Below are 16985 nucleotides of genomic sequence, written 5' to 3'. Positions count from 1 at the left end.
TCTCAGTTACATGTGCCCACAACAACTCAGCACATGAGCAGATACTATCAGCACCAACGGAGCCATCGGAGCAGCTGCAGGCTGCTCTGCACAGCTCTGCGGCTCCTCCGTTCCACCTCTGTTCTCTCTCTGAAGTCTGATTAGCAACTGGATTGCAGATGCTATTGGTAATTGTCTGGCCTGCAAATTCAATCAGATCAATGATAAAAGTCTGCTTTTACTGTTATTTGACAGATAAAACTTCTTTATAACTATCTAACTGATGAAGCACTAGCCAGCAGATGCCCCAGTTTACTTGCTCTTTGTCATACGGACAGGCTTAGATATAAAAAAACATAGACAACAGTCCATGAAACAAAACAGGACACATACACAGATCTTTCCCAGCAGAGCTAGCATTTGCCAGAACTGTAAAGCTACATAAGATATGCAACACTGACATCTACTGGCACACAAACTCTGTACTGATCTCTGCTTGTTTATTCTGCGGCAATATTTTTATCCGCATTCACGGTGCCATGAGTGCATACCCCAAGTTGTTGCAATAGCACGCTGCCACTCCAGGGCACAGCTCCACAAGCTGGGAGGGCTGCCCTGTAAAGAGTGTCTGGGATAACTTGCCATTAGACTGAAAAAATCAGTCTAGGCTGTGAATGGCCGATTCCCTTTGCACAATATGAACTGCAGAGAGTCCATGCTTCTGCAATCCCCACTCACAGTGGGCCCCCTCTTTTTGGCCTGTTTTTTCTAAAAGACATTTCCACTTCTGTAAACATTCATTTGTAGCAAAAACATTGTCTTGTGTCATGCTGTATTCTGGGGAAAGACTTCACTTCAAGAAGTTTCCACTCTCTTGGAAACCTAGTGCCTCTCCAAGGGCTAGGAAGTTAGAAACAAGACTGCTAGTAAAACTACTTCCTCTCTTTAGGCCTAAAGTCTTGAGGCTGTGTGTAAGTTCAGCGTCAGGATAGTATAGTGTTCTTCAACTTCCTGATTTCCCACCCCAAGAGGCAATTGTTAGCCTGTGAGTTTTGAAAGCCCTGGGTTGGTGTTTTTAGATCACTTGACTTGCCATGCCCATATGTTCAAAAAACAAAATTTGCATCACAGGAGTAACTTTCCTGAGGAAGAGTCCCAGGGAATTCCTGTACTACATCTATTTGCCAATAAGCCTGTGCACTGAAAGGGCAAGTGAGATTTAGTCAAGGTAAGAGTTAACATGTGGGCATTAGAGAATTTATCTGCTGCTCCTTGCCTGACGGTGGACAATAAGCAGGGGGTTTTATTCCCTTTCTTATCATTGTAGTCTCAAATTTTCTGATTTAGGGTGGCATGCTTTGAGTGTTTTGAGGTTTACTTTAACTGAAGCTGCCTGCTTACTGCGTTGCCAAAACAATGATTCTAGCTGAGTATGTGATTTAATGGCTATTACTAACTCCTGGCGATCTTTCCTCTTTTTTTCCATAATTTTATCTAAACTGTGTGGTTCAATGCAAGAGCATAAACTGAGTCCCTGGAATAAAGTGTGCTTAAGTATTTCAGGATCATTGTTAAGTCAGTTTAAATCTCCTGTTCTGTTAGGGTTCTTTAGGGTTTTTTAAGACTTCTTTCAGTGAAATTATTTTCTGATTATCTCATTCACAAGGGATTTACCTGCCACCACATGGATCTGAAGAGATGTAAGGAAAACTTAAAGGATGGTATACTTTAACAATGAAACATTGGTTTTCTTTCCTTGTGTCAGCAGAAAAGACCAGGAAAAAAGAGAAAATTTCTTATAAAATTGATTTTAAAGTAGATATTAATTTGTATTTTACCTGTTTCTGCTAATGAAGTGTTGTCAAGTTTTATTGTGTGAATGAGTTTTAGGTTTCTCACATCCAAGCCAGCTGTCTGTAAAGAAACCTGAGCTGAGTACGACCGCACATCATGAACTTCATGAAATCTTCTGTATCAAAAGCAGAGAAGGCAGGCACAGCAAGGAGACTGGATTTCCATTGCTGTTTTCTCAGGAGAAGCACTAACTGATGCGTTTACTGCTAATGACTAAGAAAACAGAGCACAAGCAGAGACAAATTCTTCCTTTAGAAGAAGAGTGACTTTCCTATGCAGCAATGCAAGAAACCCCCCACTGAGCAGTCAGAGCTGTCTGTGGCATCAGAGCTGTCCTGAGTGAACAGTTCTATGCATGCAGGACATGATAATACCCCATGGGTGACAAGTTTGTCCCTCTTTCCATGAGTAGTCATCCTTCTATGTGGCAACTTGCTAAGGAGTCCCTGGAGCCAGAGCCAAAAGCAAGGGAGAGCAAATTCAGTTTTTTGCAAAGCTTCATTCCCTTCTTATTATCCATATTAAAATTAAAATTAAAATGTTGCTTTTATCTGAGTGCTTTCTACAGATCTCATAACTGCTTATACTTGTGAATCCAGACATATGGCCCTTGATCCTGATTGTAGACTGAGTCACTGTTTTAGGAGCTGCAGTGACGCACACAGATTGGATGATCCACCATTATAAAGCAAAGGGAAGTCAGAGTCAGCGAGGTACCTTGTAAATGACTTATATTTCTTTATAAAGTCTTTCTAAGACTTTCATTAAATTGCAATACTTTCTTCATCAATTACACAGGTGAGCTTGGCTTTTAAAAGTTTCTGCAGCAAAACCAGCAAAATCTGGCAGCAAAGACAATTTGCTGGGATCCAGAAACACCCTTCTTTTTTCCTCCTTGGCTTCTTTCTTTCACATGCTCTTCCTTGATAAAGCTTTCCAGCATAGCATTTCTCGGGGAGCCATCAAGCAAAGCATCCCGTCACCAGCATGAGTATTAGGGGGACCAGCCAATGAAATGAATATTAAAGAAACATTAACATGGAGACAAATGTGAGCAGAAAAAAACCCACAGAATAAAAGGGTAGTCCAACAGCTTTTCTACTTTGCTCCAATTTAACTTGGTGTCTTTTCCTGGGGTGTCAAAACTACTGCTCACAGAATCACAGAATTTTCTGAGTTGGAAGGGACCCACAAGGATCATTGAGTCCAACTTTTAAGTGAGTGGCCCATACAGGATCGAACCCATGACCTTGCCATTACTAGTTTGAGCTTGGACAGGGAAAGAAGTCCTAATCTGAGGTTTTGTCCCTAAAATGAAATCCTTTGACATGTGTGATGAATTTGGAGAGCTGGAATGATCTCTGGTTGCTTGAAGATGGACATTATTGCAAGGAGAGATGGACATGCAACTTCTTGTATTTTTTTGATTCCTTTGATTTTTCCAGTATGTTTTTTCCAATATGTTTTATAAGATTGAAATACAGGGTCCCCCTCTAGCCACGCTCACCCATGTGTCTTGCTGAGATGAAAGAAAATTGCAGGAGAAATGTCCTAAATAACAAATCTTCTCCAAAATGTATCACATCTATCCTTAATCCAAGTACTGCATCTTTCACAATTCTGGAGAGAAAAGGCTTGTCATTTAAAAATAATTGTACTGTTTCAGAAAATATCTTCCTGCTCCAAGCTCCATGCTGTCCTCAGGCATGTTTCTTCCATCATCTCAAATTTAAAGTATGAAGCTTATTTTTATGGTGCATGGTCATGATCTTTGTATTCACTTTTGTCCACAGGGGAATGTTTATTTCCATCAGAATTTTCTTATAAATTCACTAATCCATAGAAAGAAAGAGACAAATTTGAATCCAAGAAAGTTTCTGTACAAAATTAAGAAGATATCCCACCAAACTTATGCTTTGGCAGACAATTGATTATATGCTCAGGTTCAAATGTCTCACCAAGAAACACTGGTAAGATACTAATAAGAAAACCCTTTTAACACATCAATTGGAGAGTTGGCAGAATTGCTCTAGGAGTCAAGAGTATTAATCTTGAGGAAAGGAAAGGTCTGGGTGGAATGTGTTCAGAAAATAATTTGCTGGTATTTTAAAGGAAGAGTGCAAAAAGACAACAATGCTCACTAGTGAAAAGCAAGCCAGTAAGCACAACATCAAAAAATAGATCACAGCCCTTATTTCAAAAAAGTAATACTCTTTATACTATATAAAATCAAGCATTTCATTAATTCATTAAGAAAATACCATATACTGACCCAAATCTCTCTACTCTTTCTGGAGAAACACATGTATATATATCTCCAGACAGAAGAAAATATTAGTTTTATAATACATACATGGTGTATAAATATATATCACATGCAATGATGCATTTAGTACATTTAATATATTACATGTATAAAAGTATATCCTGAATTTGTAGTAGTATTTATTTAATTGCAAATACATAAAAGTGTGTAAGTAGGTTCATCATTTCAAAAGTAATTTTACAGAATTTTCATAGAATCATAGAATCATTAAGATTGGAAAAGACTTTTAAGATCATCAAGTCTAACTGTCAATCTAGTGCCACTACCATGTTCACCATTAAACTATGTCCTCAAGTGCCATATCCACACATTTTTTGAATACTTCAGGATGGTGACTCCAGCACTTCAAATAGAAACATTTTTCAGAAGAGTGTAAAAAAAAAAAAGTTTTTACAAATATATTAATGGTAAAAGGAAGGGTAAGACCAACCTTTGTTCCTAACTGGATGAGGCAGGTAACCTAGTAACTAAAGACGAGGAGAAGGCAGAAGTGCTTAATGCCTTCTTTGCCTCAGTCTTTAGTGGGAAGACAGCTTGTCCTCTAGACAACTGTCCTCAGGGATTGATAAATGGTGTCAGAGAGCAGAATGGTCCTCTTGTTATCCAAGAAGAGGCAGTCAGAGAACTGCTGAGACACTTGGATATTCATAAATCAATGGGACCAGATGGGATCCATCCCAGGGTGATGAGGGAGCTGGCAGATGAGCTTGCAAAACCGCTCTCTATCATCTACCAAGAGTTGTGGCTCACTGGTGAGGTTCCAGATGATTGGAAACTGGCCAATGTGATGCCCATTTACAAAAAGGGTAGGAAGGAGGATCCTGGTAATTACAGACCAGTTAGCCTGACCTCAGCACCAGGTAAGGTAATGGAACAGTTAATACTGAGTGCTATCACGCAGCACTTACAGGATGGCCAGGGCATCAGACCCAGCCACCATGGGTTTATGAAGGGTAGGTCGTGCCTGACCAACCTGATCTCCTTCTATGACCAGGTGACCTGCCTGGTAGATGCGGGAAAGGCTGTGGACATTGTCTATTTGGACTTCAGCAAGGCCTTTGACATTGTCTCCCATAGCATACTCCTGGAAAAGCTGGTAGCCCATGGCTTGGACAGGGGCTCTCTGCTGGGTTAAGAACTGGCTGGATGGCCAGGCCCAGAGAGTGCTGGTGAACGGAGCGGCATCCAGCTGGCGGCCAGTCACCAGTGGTGTCCCTCAGGGGTCTGTCCTGGGACCAGTTCTGTTCAGTAATTTTATTGATGACATGGATGAGGGAATTGAGTCTTTCATTAGTAAATTTGCAGATGACACTAAGCTGGGAGCTTGTGTCGATCTATTGGAAGGAAGGAGGGCTCTGCAGAGAAACTTGGATCAGTTGGATGGATGGGCAGAGTCCAGCAAGATGAAGTTTAGTAAGTCTAAGTGCCGAGTTCTGCATTTTGGCCACAAAAATCCCCAACAATGTTACAAACTGGGGACAGTGTGGCTGGACAGTGTCTGGGCGGAAAGGGACCTGGGGGTGCTGGTCGACAGCCAGCTGAACATGAGCCAGCAGTGTGCCCTGGTGGCCAAGAAGACCAATGGCATCCTGGCCTGTATTAGGAATTGTGTGGCCAGCAGGAGCAGGGAGGTCATTCTTCCCCTGTACTCAGCACTGGTAAGGCCACATCTTGAGTACTGTGTCCAGTTCTGGGCCCCTCAGTTTAGGAAGGACGTTGAGATGCTTGAGCATGTCCAGAGGAGGGCAACAAGGTTGGTGAGGGGCTTGGAACACAAGCCCTATGAGGAACAACTGAGGGAACTGGGATTGTTTAGCCTGGAGAAAAGGAGACTTAGAGGTGACCTTTTCACTCTCTACAACTTCCTGAAAGGAGGTTGTAGACAGGTGGGGGTTGGTCTCTTCCACCAGGCAGCAGCTGACTGAACGAGAGGACACTGTCTCAAGCTACATCAAGGAAGGTGTAGGCTGGATATTAGGAAAAAATTTTTCACTGAAAGAATAGTAAAGTCCTGGAATGGTCTGCCCAGGGAGGTGGTAGAGTCACCATCTCCAAATGTGTTTAAAAAAAGACTGGACATGGCACTTGGCACCATAGTCTAGCTGAGGTGTTAGGACATGGGTTGGACTCGATGATCTTGGAGGTCTCTTCCAACCTCGTTATTCTGTGATTCTGTATTTCTAACCATAGCTCTTTGTAAATTTGGTTGTGTTCTCTACAGCTCATGTGAGTTAGGTCATTTATGATGTTATATTTATACATGTGTAATTTATAAATTAGCAGTCCTAGCGGTGCTCTAATACCAGATAAAGGCACCAATGAAATAGTAATTTCTGGTTTGAGCATCTGTTTTATATCCAAGAGTAGTGGCATGAATCACTAGCCTTAAACAAGAACTTCATATACTAGAATACACTATCTGAATTTAAAGGAATTACAGATTTCATTTTGAGATGTCTTATGACTGGGATATGCTAGTGGCAGTGGCCAGTCCTTGTATTACAACAGTAAATTTTTTTTTGTATTTACAGGTCCTATTCATCCTTGGGCTAACACAGGAAATTTGCACCAGAAACTTTAAACAAATCCTGCTACATATTGAAAGGTTCTCTTTATTTAACCTGGTGATTTAAAATTCAATTTTTGCTGATGTGGGAAGAGTTCATTAAATTAAATTACTGATCATCAATTTGAATACAAATTACACTTTCCCTTAATTCATCTTACACATGCTATTTATTCAGTAAAATAAATTTAAGATTGCCTAAACTATTCACACAAGCCTAGAATATGATTCAGTCATTTCTAATCATTTCTTCACATCCAAAAAAATTTGTGATATCTGTTTTCTGCCAAGTAAAGCATGCAATGTACCTCTGATGTGACCAGAATGTCCCAAATTGGCTGCCACTGGGCAGAATCACAAATGTCATTTCCTTTCCGGAACAGAGATTACCCAAGCTGAGCCCACGAGCTCCCTGACCACGGTCATTTCCATTTCTATGCTGTCTGACCCCTTTGTGATTCTGCCTTTCCCACGTACATGACATCATCAGCTTCCTGGGAAGCTGAGACAAGGTAATAACTTTGTAGTTACCTAATCCCTGCTTTATGCAGTCATGGTGGACACAATTATACACAATGGCCTTGCTGCTCCTTTCATTTTCTATCTCTATGTCTTGCAAACTGCCTGAAATTTGTTTTAATTTTTTGCAGCATCCCAGTCTGCTTGATTTGTCATTATTCTGACTTCATCATTATGATCCTGACATCTAAAATACACCTACATTTAGTGATAAATATATTTTTCCCTTTTCCCAGGTTCTTTGTTCACATGTAGTCTTTTTTTGAGATAAGTATTTGCCCTAATGCAGTTTAATTCTTGGTGGTTTTTGCTTCCTGTAAATAGAGCAACCTTTCAAATTCAATCCCTGAGCTCTATAGCCCAATTGACTTCACTGGATACTCAATTCACCTGAATACAAATTCATAATAAACTGTTTCAGTTTGTGTATTTATGATCCTGATGACAGGTGAACTCAATGGAGGAATGGGCTATGATGGTTGGAAAAGGATTCCATTTGTCTTTCAGTTTTAAAAACATATCCCATCTACTGCCAACTTTGTGTTGCCAATCATCCTAAAATTAATTCAAGAAAACTTTTTCAAGAGTACAGTCTTCTCTGTCTTGGTATGGATCTGCAGTACTTAAATGGTGAAATTCATGGATTAGTTATAGTCATATATTTTTTAAAGCATCTTCAACCACTTTTTAATCTCTGTCTCAGAGATTTCATCCCATGCTCATTTCCCTGCAGTAGAACAGAAAGCAAAGGGTTGTACCAGCTTTTCTTACTCTGCAGTGCTTGTCATTTTTTATACTGATACCCTTACCCCCATCAGACCTCCGACAGTTCTTTTCAGCTCACAGCTGTGTCAGCTGGTGGCACCACCTGACCTCTGAGGACAGCTTAGATAAACATACTCCATGAAGCAATGCTGTAGAGTGGTAATGTGGTTTTATTTGCTTCTAGAGGTAAAACACAGAGGTAAGAAAATGCAGAGCTGAAGGTGCAAAACGTCTCAAGAGGTTGATTTCAAGGGGTCCTTCAGCCCTCAAATTTACATTGTCACAGGACAGCCTCAGCAGTTCTTAGGGACTCTCAACTACTGTCAGCAGCAAAGGTTCAGGAGGCCAAAGGAGCAATCTTTGTGAGCGTCCCTTTGTCCACCACGTGCAAAGCCAGCAGCTTGTCTGGAAGGCTTTGATTTAAAGTGGGATTTCCTGGCATAGATGGCACAACAGGCTACATCCACCAGAGAAGCTGGTCTTTTCCTATGTTTTTCTTATCAGCTCTTAAAACTTTACTTTCATAATATTTTGCAACAGGTCTTTCAATATGTTCTTTGCTATGATTTTTGCTAGTAAAATGAAAGGCAACAGTATTATTTCTCCCTTTATATACAGTCTGAATAAGTCCACTTTTCCAAGTTAACATTGCTTTGATAAACTGAAGACAGTTCGCCTGCAGCTATCACAACACAGTAAAGAAATAACCCAAGTTAAAAATAGACTCATGCAAAATAATGTCCCAAGGCAAAGGGCAGGAAATTGGTTGCAGTTGAACTAATATTTCTCTTGAAATGATCTGTAGATGCTATTTGCTACACCGCTTCTCCACATCCCTGGGCAATTCCAGATGCCTTTGGAAAACCCTCTGAAACTTCATGCTGTGCTGCCTATATATGGTGTGATTCCTCATGTTTGTAGCCCTTTGGTACAGAAGAAATGTGTGTCTTTATACGAGGGGTGTAGAAAGTGTCTATTGTATGAGATGACTCATTCATAGTATTTCCCCTTTGAGGGAAGAATGAAGGAAGTGTATGCCAAAACTGGGAACTTGCATTCAGGCTTGTAAACTCTTCTCTCCTGGATGTTTTAAACATATAAACTGAGGGAAAATTACACAAAAAGATATGGATGGTCCAGTACAATGTAAACTACTATACAAGCTTGAAAATTTTTTTGGAAATAGATATCATGTTCACATACATAAGTGAAGCTTGATTTGCTGGTTGATGCAAGATTATAGATGACATAGTGATGTTACAATGTAGCCAACATAAAACTTGCTGTAATAATAGCTACTTCTGTTCAGCTGACTAATATTTAAGAGTGACCTTCTTGTCTTTTTGTGATAATCACTTTTTCTCCACAGGAGATGAGTCATCTTGAAAGCAATCTCTTTAGCAATTTCCAACATTTCAGCCTATAAAACATTCTTAGTTTAAACGTAATAATTTTTACAACTCATGTGGACATTATTTCACCTGGCTTTAGCCATCCATCCAGAAGTCTGATGTCTAACTACCTGCAGGCATATTTGAACACCCACTTAAAGCAGACATTACCTAATGACTTGTTAATCTGGAATCAGATTGCCCTATCACGTATATCAGTCTGATCCAGAGGTGAAAGGCCATAAAATGGAATCTTGTACTTTGATAGAGAGTGTGATGCTTTCTGTAGATCATCCTGCAGGAACATGGCCTAGAAATCATTTAACATAAGAAGTTTCTGAGAACTCGTGGGCATGGTCAGCCAGTCAGCCATCATTTTTGGATGACTATTAGAACAAGTGTAAGGCATGGCAGAAAAAATGCAACGTATGAACAAGTTGTTACCAAAAAAAGAGAAGAATATGTTTATGTTAACCTAATGGATCTTCTGTTATGATATTCAGAGCTCTTTCATCCTTGGAAATGAATTGACACAAAGTTCAATATTGAATAGGAGCTGGGGGTTTTGGCATGTGTGATGTGTGCAGTGGACTTTTGTGTGCTTGTCTATAAACCAGTTTATCTCTAAAATTGAACTTTTCTCTAAACTCAATGAAAGAAAAATCAAGGGGTTTAAACACACAGTGGGAATAGAGAAATTAAGATCAACCAGGTAATAAGAACTAAGTCCAAAGCTACAGAGTGTCTGAGTGAATGTAAATGCAGTAGAAATGTGGGAGCGACATCAGAGGGGGAAAGGGGGTTGTATGCCATTCCCAAGTGGGTCACATCTGCCTCCCTGCAAATCCAATGAAACACAGGGGGGGTAGAGTGTGTGTGTGTGAATGAATTTAAACCAAAAACTGTTTTTCTGCAGCCACCTTGTGTCGAAAATGGAAAATGCAGCTCTCAAAATCTGTTTTTGAAAACCCAGCAAGGTGCTGCACCCAAGTGACTTAAAGCTCATAAATGTTGCTGCTGTTGCCAGGGGACCTGCTCACACATGGGGAGTTTTGTCAGTGGGAAAACACCCTGAATTAGGGTGTATTTTCACTGATACTCAGTCACTAGGAAAAAATTTCACATAACAAGAAAACATTACATTTAGATCCCATTGCTTTGCAGCTTGAACTTTGTAGAATCAACGGGGATCTTGCCATTTATCTTAATGCTCAGCTAGGTCCTATTAAACATTATTTGCTCACGTTGCAAAAAGTGATAGGTCTTACACCTTTCTTTTCGAAATGTGCTAGCATTTTGGTTGAAAGAAGAAATCTGCAGAAATCAGGGGTCAGAAACCAGAAATGGCTATTAATTGAGCTTTAGTGTGCAATCCCAAAATTCTTTTACTAGATAATACTACATCTGCCCTAGACACAGGCAAGACATTGCTAGCTCACATTGGACTAGGAAACGTAAGTGCTTTGTCATTGATACATCCCTTGCTTCTCTTTTCTCCAACCATGCATTTAATTTAAATTGATAGAGAAGACACAAGTGACAGTTATTTTCCGTGACAGATTTGTAACAAGGACAAGGATTATTTCCCATTCAGGGCAAAAAGCTGCCCACTGTTCTTCTGTGACAATATTCTCATCTATTCCACCCCACTACAACTGCAACAATGATTTCTACCTGGCTCATCTAGCTGGAGGCTGGGCTGGCACCATGCAATGGCCCTCAGAAGAGGAACACTTGCTGCAGCACCCCAGACAGCATAACTGCACTGTGTTTAACTTCCAACAGTTCATTAGGATGAAAACTGAGTCAGATGCATTTTGGAAAAGGGCTTGGTCTCTCTTCTTTGGTTGTATAGGCAGTCTACAGGTATTAAACTGTATGTTTGTTTATTCCTGGAAATTTGGCATTTGCACTTATGTGAGGTGAATAGCTTTCCTCCATAAATTACCAAATTGTAACCTCTACATTTTTTGTGTGGCAAAGGAAACCCAAAGCTGCCTATTTAAGGCAAACAGATTGCCTTCATCCAGATAATGCTGAGCAACTTCTACCAATGGCAATTAACTGGTGTCACGCTGTTAGAATCAGTGAGACACTGGAGCAGACGTGTTCTTCCACGGTGAGCCATTCTCCACGGAAATGCTCACAACTTTGTACATCATGTCTGGGCTTTCAACAGCATTTTAAAAAGACATACTCCAAGAAAAGCAGGAACAGACAGTAAGCCAAAAGAGAGAACAGGTGAAGATTCTGCCAGGGAAAGCAGGTTGTCGGTTAAGTCAGTTGAGAGAGAATCATGGATTATACGGACATTCAGCAAATGGGATCAATGTGATGTAACAGCAGTATCAATATGACAAATTAGAGGAATTGCTCCAAACCACCAAGCAACAGGGGACATGAATTACAGTTTGATGTTTTGTTTACAGGCCACATGAAGTCAAACGACTCTTATTATTGCTCATTGGCTCTCCACTGCTCAGACTGTGGATGTAACAGCGGGCATTGTGGATGGCACAGTGGTTGGAATGGGAACACACACAGAGCTGATGGAGAAAAAGGAGCCATATTATTCACTTGCAACTCACAGGTATGTTGATTTTCATTGCTATTATTACTTGCATAAACATAGTATGCAGGATGGATATATCATGGATCAAATCCCCACTGAGCTGTATTTTAGACATGGGAGCTGGAAATATGATCATAAATATGTTTGTTACTGAGCAATTTTACAGATGCTGGTTTCTTGTGTGCAATACTGTGTTTGTTTATTTCTGAATGGCTTAAATGACCTTTAAAATACAACATGACCCATGATTCTGATGCCTTAGGTTTTAACTTTTATATTTTTCAAATTCTGTACTGCTTGGCGTGTGACTCTGAAGTTTCTTGTAGCCTGTTAATTTCTGCTCTCTCATGCTAGGTAGACATAACAAAGCCTCTCCGGCCCTGCTTTCCAAGGACACCAAGACTGTCCTAGGCAAAAAAGTATAAACCAAAGAGCCTCTAAAGGGGGGCTAAGCTGTGGGGGAAACTGAAGCTTTAACTGGAGAATTAACCCTGCTATGCAAATGAACCAAACCTATAAAAGAGTGAAGAACTCGTGACCTGGGGTCCATCTTGGGGTCCATTTTGAGAATAGCTTCAGGCTCCCCAGGGTGCACCTTTGAAGGCTTTTCAAATAAATACCTCTTTTATTCCCTTACTCCTGTCTAGTCTCTGTTTCTAGGAGGCCTCTTAAGGCATCAATTCAAGCATAATCTGGCATGTGCCTTAAAGTGACACTTACACACAGATGTGGATGCACAGACCTAACAGCTATACCATGGCCATCATCAGGAAAACCTCTTGGTGCTCTGCTGTCAGTTCTGCCTGGTACTGAGATACCAAAATCAACTCACCTCCAAAAGAGGTTGCACCTCTTTATATTGTTCCTCTGCAATCTCCTGGCAACAATTTTGCCTGTGGTCTCACTTAGAAATGTGGGCAAAGGTTTCCACGGTTCAGAGTGGGCTGTAAAGACAAGAGCAGTAGCTGAGGCTGTAACTCTGAGCCCCATATGTATGTAGAAACCAAACTGAAAACAAAATCGAGAGGACACAGAAATCATTCCACCCTTTTTTTGTGCAGAAATATTAACATTTTGGACCTTTTTTCCATGCTGATCTACCTCCAACAGCAAAATGAAAAGTACAAAAGAAAGTATTGGAAAGGGTTAAGGAAGCCAGGTATGAGCAGGCTCTCCACCACTCCATCTAATGAAGTTTGAGTAATTGTCAACTCTGATAGGTAGAAAAGTTGTGACAGCATGATAGGGGATAGAGAGACAATGTCTCGACCTAGCACATTGTCAGTTCACATACTATTTGTAGGATCATAACTTGAGACGCTTCCTTTTAACACCAAGTTAAACCAAGTTTAAATGGACAGTAAAAGCAGTGGGACTGGATTTACAGAGGTTACTAAAGCACAGTTTAAAAGTTATGTTCTGGAAAATTACTTTAAAACATATACTTATCTAGGCCTGCCCAGGAGTGCCGTGTAAGCCATTTGATAGGTGTGGTTCTGCCATTGCTGTCAGTGTGCCGTGGCCAGGGTCTTTCAGGCATACTGTCTAAAATTAAAACTGTGGGGGAGAAAAGTGGCTAAAAGTAGAAGGACTCACAAAGAAAATGACAGCAAAATTTTAAGGGAGAAATCTTGCTCTACTTGACTTAATGTTAGCTTTGGTAAACTGTAGACACTGACAGAAATGTACTTGCAAATTGCAGCAGCCTCCAAAAGCATTTCATCAAGAATTTGATAAAATTCCAGAAAATTGAATTAAAAGTTGTCAATGAATATAAGAATCTATTGTTTGCTTGCAAATTTTGTAATTTGAAGAGGTGCTAAGTAATTATTACATCACTGTAGTCTACGGACACTTGCAGGAACCTTTCAAAATCACACAGAATTAATCCCATTGAAGAAAAACAAGTACAGTTTTCCTGGGGCTTTAAAAAACATATTCGCCCTTTTTTCTTGTATGTGGATTCCTAATGACTAAGGGAAATGTTTATAATGTTACATAGAATCATAGAATTGTTAAGGTTGGAAAAGACACCTAAGATCACCAAGTCCCATAAACAATAGCTTTTAGAAATGAGGCTAATTTGGTGAGATGAATAAATCTAAAATTAAGTACCAGAGTACTTATATGAAACTACAACAAGAAACTAGTGCACTTTTCAGAGCTACAGTGACCAACACAATACATTTCTCACTGACTGGATTTTTTTCATGTCTTATCCTCCTTGAATTACTTTGAATGGATATTACTAGAGGAACTGATAACCACAGAAGATCCTAAAGGGGGATCAAGCATCAACAGTTTGAAGCCAAATAGAGCAAATGGGAAATCATGCTCCACAATAAGAAGATGAAGAGGAAGGATAAACCCCTGAAAAAGTAATGAATTACACAGGCTAAAAGGTCCAGGGATCTCACTGAACCCTAAAGCAACTAACATGAAGAGGATAAATATTTGTCAAACAGTGTAACTGTGAACTCTCCATCCTTGGAGACAGTGAATACTCAAGCAGTGAGGCCCCAGGCAGCTGACTCTGAGCACAGGGTGGACTGGATGACCTCTGGAGATTCCTTCTGACCAACAAGGTTCTGTGAACTTGTGATAGCTAGTCAGAGCTCCTGCACACGACTTCCCCTTTCACACTGACATCACTTCTTCAGAAGAACACGTCAATGACTATTTCTGTAGTGATCAGGAGGACTGTTTCCTTTTTCTAAAATTAGTGTCCCTGATATAGCACAGTTATTAAGGTTGGATTCTGTTGTTATTTGTGGTCCCAGGCAGCATTACAGAATGATTCAGACCTGTGCCCTCACCCTTGTTCTCTGCTGCTTCAGGATTCTTCTGGTTGATTCCTGCTGCAGCTGAAGACAATAATGAGAGCCGTTTATCCTAAAAATGTAGATAGAAATAACTGTAATTCCAAAATATTTTTTAATTTTTATTTCTGAAGATACTAAAATGAAAGTATGAAGGATCATTTACTCGTCTGTGAGTACTGGCCACAGTTTGAAAGTGGCCTGGTCTTCTGTTTTGCATCACACCTCCTGAAGTTGTAAAGAAATTACTTTTATTTCCATAATTTAATTGAAAAAATAAATTCAGTAAAGTGACATGGTAAGTACCATTAGCAGTCTTTGATTATCTGTATCACAGGGAAATACCAGTTAGAGTTGTTTCTTAGACTGATTATTAAACATTATTACCATCACTTTCCTGGTCTTTAATCCCTCAACTTAAAAAGGATAAGACTGATTTCCAAAATGGTCCTGAATGTGGTCCTGCTTCATTCAGGGAAAGAATGAATGGGTTCTGATACTCAAAATAGTTGTTCTTGACATAGTTTTTTAATGGTAGTTGAGTCCTAGCCCATGTATGTCCTATGCCTATATATGGCACATTTCCCATTTACAAAGCATGAAGAATTAATGACTGAGCTTTTACAGCATATTTGAGAATACATTTTCCCAGGAGTGCACTTCACTATGTCTCAGAAATGCATGAGGCTTTTGCTCATTTTATTTACTCCTACAAGTGAATCCTTGGAGTCTCTGACTTCCAGTTGTTGTATTTACACTGCTAAATCATTCCTTTTTCTAGCATCCCCTAGTGCAAACAGAAGTATTTCTCAACAGAGAGGCTCACAATCCCAATCCTAAACTATTGTGTGATTTTATCTGATTCAAACCTTGCTCAAAGCAGAGAGAACTGTGAAGCAAGGTCAGATTACTCAGGGCTTTTGAACACATTCCCGAACAGCCCTAGGGCTGGCAAACCCACAGCCTCTCTGGACACTTGGTCACTCTCCTGTGAATACTGTGCTCCTATTATTCAGCCAGTGTTTCCTTTCTGTAGTTGGCATCTTTTGCCCATCACTCTTTTTCTATGCACCCCTGACAAGAATGTGACTCCAGCTTCTCTATATCTTCCCATTACCCAGCTGTCAACAGCAACCACTGTACTTCTTTTCTCCAAACTGAACACATGCTTCTCTCAGCACCTCAGTAGTTTCTCATATTCTGTGTGTTCCAGAACCTTCTTTATCTCTGCAGCCTTCTGTGGGGCTCACTTCAAGTATGTCAGTGTCTTTTTTTTTGCAGTGGGTAGCCCAGGGTTTGACACAGTGCTCCTCACGTGCTCCCAGTTTCTGAATAGAGAATAATTGCCTCCCTCCACCTGCTGACTGCACTCCTTCACTAATCATATCCCCTGTGCTGTTGCCCTCTTTGCTGGAAGGACACACTGCTCATCACACTCACCTTGCTGTACACCAGGATCCTCAGACACTTATAAAATAAGGAAGACTGATGATGAGGCCAGTAGCAAGAAGCTGAAAACTGACAGTAAGACAATCTCACTTAGGACAGTCAAAGCCACAGTCAAGAAACCTTAAAAGTATAATACAAAAAAATACATGCATAAAAAATTTTCCTGCATGTGACTGAAATATGTACCTATATGTATATCTAAGTATATTTTAAATACATGTACTCAGTGTAGAAAAATCCAAAATATTCTTGTGAGGTCTAAGCAAAACTATAATGACTGCATATTTTGAACAAAGCTTCAAATAATCAATGTTTCTACTGCTGTTCTTCCTATGGAATTACTCTATGTAAACATAATGTTTCCAGAATCAGTATCCTAACTTTCATCAGAACATCCTGCTTTAATTCTCCTATCAGCAAGAGTGAACTAATTTTATTGATCTGTCTGTAGGAAAAAAAGGCAAAATTAATCTTAATATAAAGCTAAAAAAAAATTCCCCAGTACGTGTTGTGTGTGATCTAGAAATGTCCTTTCTATTTCCTTTCTCATTTAATTTGGGCTTCCTTTTTAAGATTTCATCTAAATATTGATGTTTGGGAAACCATTTCCATAAAAGTACTATATATAAATCTTTAATTCAAATTGCAAGTTTCTCCATTTTTTCTAATGCAGCAAACAGCCAAACCCTATTACCCTGAAGAGTTTGAAATCATAAATATTTATCTGAGCTCAGTGGTGATTTGT

The 16985-nt window shown here is 39.8% G+C and overlaps 1 long non-coding RNA gene across 1 annotated transcript; it reads right to left on the bottom strand.

Annotated features, from left to right (window-relative positions):
- Nucleotides 1-4359: 4359 nt before the first annotated feature.
- On the bottom strand, nucleotides 4360-14351 carry LOC125329287. The gene is made up of 3 exons (XR_007205155.1): nucleotides 14341-14351; nucleotides 10433-10435; nucleotides 4360-4502 (listed from the first exon to the last, which is right to left on the bottom strand). It is a non-coding gene; the product is annotated as an uncharacterized LOC125329287 (long non-coding RNA).
- Nucleotides 14352-16985: the final 2634 nt, after the last annotated feature.

The sequence above is a fragment of the Corvus hawaiiensis genome, chromosome 1 (genome assembly GCF_020740725.1).
Source record: "Corvus hawaiiensis isolate bCorHaw1 chromosome 1, bCorHaw1.pri.cur, whole genome shotgun sequence".
In the NCBI taxonomy this organism is placed as follows: Eukaryota; Metazoa; Chordata; class Aves; order Passeriformes; family Corvidae; genus Corvus; species Corvus hawaiiensis.
Note: the sequence above shows the minus strand (reverse complement) of the source record. Positions and strands in the feature narration are given on the sequence as shown.